A 5,766-nucleotide genomic window follows, 5' to 3' on the forward strand; every position below is an offset into this window, starting at 1 on the left:
TACATACACCACGTCTTATCGTTTGGTGAAAAGAGTACTTATTAATACCATTAAATGTACAAACTAGACTGTAGAACATGAAATATGGAATACAGGGTGACCTATATACATGAGCTCATGACTGGCTAATGTATCCTTTGAAATAAAGATATGAGGTATAGTGGGGTAAGCTGATGCATGACTGTCGGCAAGTTAAACCTAAGTGCTTAATACCATGAGATCTGTAAATATATACAGAATTCTAATATTTTTTTTTATTAAAATTGTGAACAATTTCAAAAGAGTTGGGATTCCCAATGAAATTGGTCATGGTTTTGTGCTCTAGTTTTTTTTAATGGTTTATAACACATATCTCTGTAGCTCTGGGTGGTCTGTGTAGAACTTAAAATTGTTGCTGTAGAAATTGAATTGTGACCCTTTTTAACAATTCTCCTTGTTAGCGTAACAGTAATGCTTCATTGTTGTTTAATCATAATTTTCATAATCTTTAACCAAAAATCATTCTTGAAAATGATAAAAGTTGGAGCTAGAGGTACCAAATGTAAATTAACATTAAGAACTACATATTTATTAATTGGTATACTCCCCTACAACTCACATAATACTCAAGTTTTAGTAAGGTACCATTGGAATTTGTATGATTCTTTGACTTGAAATATCATAAAGAAGTAAACTTTGGTGAGAACGACAAATGTTAAAGACAATTTTTGTTATAGTACTCAAAATCAATAGAATGATCTAACTAATTTCAGTGGAGATGATACTTTTTAATACCCTATACCTAAAGGGTGTAAAATTTAAATTAATTAGTCATATTTCTGGCCCATGAAGTTAAATATCTATTTGACTAAAAATTCAGGTAAAAGGGAGGTTGTCGCATTGACAACTATATGTGAAGGTTTAAAGCATGTGTTCTGAAATGATTCCAAACATTCAGTTATATCAGTTTTATCTAGTAAGGCATATATTAAGCAGCAGAAACATATGAATTAACTGTTTTTGAAGTCCACCTTATGAAGGTACAGCTGTCATACTGAATTTCCCAAAGGTATATGATGTTTTTCTGTTTGGAAGATGCTAGGGCTAGGCAAATATGCATACATGTGGTGTTATATATATTTTTATTATTATTTTTTATTTGTAGCATGCAAATAGTCCTTGATGGTACAATTTAGCAGCCATATTACTTTCACAGAAAGCATCGTGTGTAAGAAGGTGTGTAGCACTCTCACTTACAGAATTCCTTAAACTGTTTCTCCTAGGAATGAAAATGTGTGTAAGTATATATATTATATATATACTATAATATATATATAATATGGTATAATTGTGATTAAACCATTTGGTAAGAAAACCGATTAATGGGAGATGGGAATCTCTTTTTTTTCCCCACAGCATTTGACCTTGTTGCCTTAATTTATCAATTATATGTAACTTTGTCAAGCTTATGTTAAGGGAATACAATGGTCAAGTAATTGTGAAAATGAACTGTTGCATGACACGTCAGGTAATGCTACTCTGTTTACCATTCTATGTGTACAAATTGGCCTTTCATTAAATAATCTTGTTTAAGGCGTTAAATAATCATCAAAAACTTTGTGTGACAAGTCACTCTTAAAACATGGCGTAGTCTAACATTGATGAGTTAGTGAGACAGCCTTCCATAAGGAGCAGTGGAGGAAAAATACAAATATAAAGGTGTTGTCCTATGGAGAAAATTATTTTTCCTTTGAGTAGAAAATACAGTTTATATGGCAATGTAAGTTAATATTAGTAAAACCGGGTTTTATCTCCTCTTGTTCCAATAAACTTCCTTTATCTGCAGAAATTATATTTTGGGTGATTTTGCTTGCTCAAGCATGATACTGGGCTGATTCTTTGGAGGCAAATCAATGAACACATGAGAATAGCTAATATGTAATTGTCTGAAAACATATTATGAAAAAAAAATATTTTTGAAGGCTGATACTATCAGACTTTCAATCTGATACTAGGAATAAAATAAAATTAGATAAAATATTAGTATATATGGCTAGGCTATACATCACCCGAATTAACAAATTTAATGAAAGTACAAAAGTGCAATTTAGAATGAAAAATTACAAAAAGAAATTCAAAAGATACTCAGAAATTATTATTCTTACTTATGCCAATTTATTAGTTTATCATAAAGTTTTATTTTAATTTCCCATTACTTGTTTTTCTTTTCCTTTTTGTTCTTTTTTATTATTGTTTTACATTTTTGTATGGTTTCTTGTAAAAAAAACCCCACAAAACCAAAAAACCCCAATAACACAAAAATTAGTTTTTAGATTTAGTTTCCGTGCTATATATTTCCTTTCATATTGTGTCGTTGTTTGAACCTGATTCTTATTTTTTATCATTTTTACTTGACTTTCTTTAGACTTGTAAACTTGTAGACTCTACAAAGTGGCCCTCACCAAAGGAACATGTCTATTGTAGCATTTGCCACTGTGACATATATATAATTAATATCCCACTAACTGTTTTCTCTATGTGGGTATTAGGCTGTTACTTAAGAATTGTCCTTTCTTTTGAATTTTCTAAAACTAAATTTGTAAAGTTGTAGACCTCATCTTTTTATCTCTTTATTGAATCTGTAAATGCATTACCGTCAAGGCTAACTTTGTGAGGCAAAACATATTGTGTCACCAAATTGCATAGCCTTATGTTATCTAACTGCTAAGTAATGTCCTCTGTGTAATAGAGTGCAATACATTATAACCATACCTGGGAACTTCTCGGCTCTGGCTACCTTGCAGCCAGGTCTGCACACAGGCGGTCCTGCTGACATTGGTGGGCGGTCCCGCTAACGTCGGGGTAGTTCCCACTGACGTCGGGGGAGTTCCTGCTGACTTCGAGGGCGTTCCTGCTGACGGCAGCAGTGGAAAACACCCCCATTTCAAGGAAAAAATGTGCAGGGAGCGGGGCGTGCCACCCGGCAATCTCCGGGTCAAACCCGGAGAGTTCCCAGGTATGATTATAACAAGCAAACAGTTTGGTGAGAGGAAAGACAGTCATATCCTTCTCAGGTTGTCCTCAAAAGAAACCATGTTTTCACCCTGGCATAACAAAGCTGAAAATGAGCCCTGTCATATAAGTTAAACATAAGTGTTAAGTGTTTGTAGCACCAAGTGATATATTGTGGGCATTTAGTGTCATTGTTCCATAAATGCTTCACATTCTAGATACACTGTCCTTTCTATATTTCATTTTATTTTGTACCAGTGTACCACGTGACAGGAAAATTTCACATGGCCACATGTATGGAAAACAAAGGCACACAATATGGCTCTTGGAGAATAGAGATATCAAATAGTTGATTTAAATGCATGAAATTATAGTGCTGTTTTTTTTATTTTTATTATAAACGATTATAAAGCATGGATGTTGTAATTGTTGACAAGAATGTAAAAGGTAATTCTTAAAAAGCCCTCTATGACATTAGTTCAACTTTAATGGGTGCTTCTTTTTCTTCTTCAGTTGCGAATGCTGTTTCCCAATTGATCTAGGATACTTAAGTGATTTTATGTATTAAGACAAGAAATTATTTCTCCGAAGCATTTCAGGCTTTTCATATGTTATGTCTAACTATGATAATATGATGCAAACCCCAATGCATTATAATCACATTATTAGATATAATTGGTGGAGGTAAAAGGATTGTGGCTCTTGTTTATGTAGCACTGCAGACAAACTACTTTTCCCTGATGCTTATAGCATACAAGTATGTGCATATTTGTTAGCTGTGCTTGAGCAGTAGGATTTACTACCTTGTGTTGTAAATAGCAGTACTAATCATGAAGTAGTGACTTCCACTGTTGGAACAACATTTCTAGTCCACCCAGGAGAATAAACTATAGGGTATTTGACTTCAAAAGCAAATATATACTACTTGGCAAAAACATGGGCCTAAATCCCATTACATGGGCCTTAGGTGCTTTAAGTTTGATCATTTAAAAATCCAGTTGTATTGTTCAAACTTAAATTCCTTTTTTTGTTTTATATATGGCACCACTAATATGTTTAATTTTATATTGGTACCATCATCAAGAGCAACTTTAATGATGTCTTTTTCTAATTTTGTACTGCTTCGTCAATGTTTGTATGTTCTAATTTGTAGAGATCACAACCGTGTCTCCTCTGTCGTTTTCTCACATTATATGAATCTTACCTATGTTGCATTAATGTGGTTTTGCAATTTTAAATAAAATTCTTACAACACTGCCAATCATCAATTTTGTAAACTTCTTGAAAAATACTGAATGTGTCTACTGTTCATTTTTCGCCTATACATATACATGTATAGATAGATTCTATGAAGGAAAGAATGCAGATCTATACTGTCCATTTATCACGGAATATTTATATATATTAGAAAACACTGATAAACAAAAGTCATGTGAAATATAATGAAACCTGTAGTTTATAGAAAATTCCAAAATTCACTCTATGGTTTATTGTTGCTAATTATTTATGGTTATATTTTGGTTCATCCACGTTTTTGATGCCTGCTCCATTTTTCTTAATTTTTTTGTTCTCATTCTTGGTGCCCATGATCTAGAATCATGCTCCCCAGAAGCCAGTATTTTTACTTGTGAAAAAATTTGGTACCTCACTAAAGTTCCTGGGCATATATCTTTTCATATTCATCTTCCATTTCTTGGATGCATTGAATATTTCACTTTTTGTTAATCATAATTATGACCTTTGTTCGTGGAAATATTCAAGAAATGAAAAGGAGTTCTTCCGCCTACTTTCATGCTAAATGCATAGTCTATTTTTTATGAACGCCAAGGCATTTATTTATATAGTATCAGCAGATCCCATAGCACTAAAACAGACAGTAAAAATAATTGACAATTTAAAGTGGCATCATAACTGGTACAGAAAGAGAAGATGGCCCTGCCCTTGTAGGCTTACGAATCTATTTGGTGGTTGAAGTGAGACAGTATGAGATAGCTGCTTGGATTATGATAAGATGACTTTGTTGAGTGTATTAGGAGGATTGGTTGTATACCAGACTTGTGGATGGCAAGCAAAATATATTCGATCAAAGTTTTTGTTTTGTTCTTGCTGCTTTCTTTTTCGGGCAACAAAGCTTGTTTTCTAGCTGTTTGGTTTGGAACAAATTGGTGAGCTTTTTTTAATCCGGAACGACATTCAAGGGGTGGTGTGTGTTTCTAAACTGGGAGGTGTTGGTGCCTCACGGACTTACCTTTAACCTACAGCAGCACCATCTCAAGGTTTATGAAGAGATCCAGACTTGATTTTGCACTGCAGGACCATCGCTAGCAGCACTGTACCAATAGATACATACATCAAGCAGCATGGTAAAAAAAATTGACCATTTTGATTAATTTACTCCTCAGAGTTAGGAAGGTGATGTGGCAGCACTTTAGTGGGCAAACGCTGGTTGTATATACTTCTCCTCAATCAAACCAATACCACCAACTGATATGCGTGGAGGATAATCCGCTCTGCGTTGGGTATTAATGATAAATGTAATACCCTTGTTACCTCCTCCAAGATCTAACATATAACAGTATCCCCTTTCCCAGATAATATATATGTCTGGTTCTACTAAGGTTTTCTACCTGATATTACAATAAAACAGCCAACCCAAGATTCTTACCAGAGAGAGAGCTTTAATTAGAATCTGCCCAGATTAATGTTACAGCAAAGACAAAACCAGAGTTACAGTGATATACAGATGACAATCATTCATACCAATCACAAACATCC

Source organism: Spea bombifrons, chromosome 3, assembly GCF_027358695.1.
Source record: "Spea bombifrons isolate aSpeBom1 chromosome 3, aSpeBom1.2.pri, whole genome shotgun sequence".
In the NCBI taxonomy this organism is placed as follows: Eukaryota; Metazoa; Chordata; class Amphibia; order Anura; family Pelobatidae; genus Spea; species Spea bombifrons.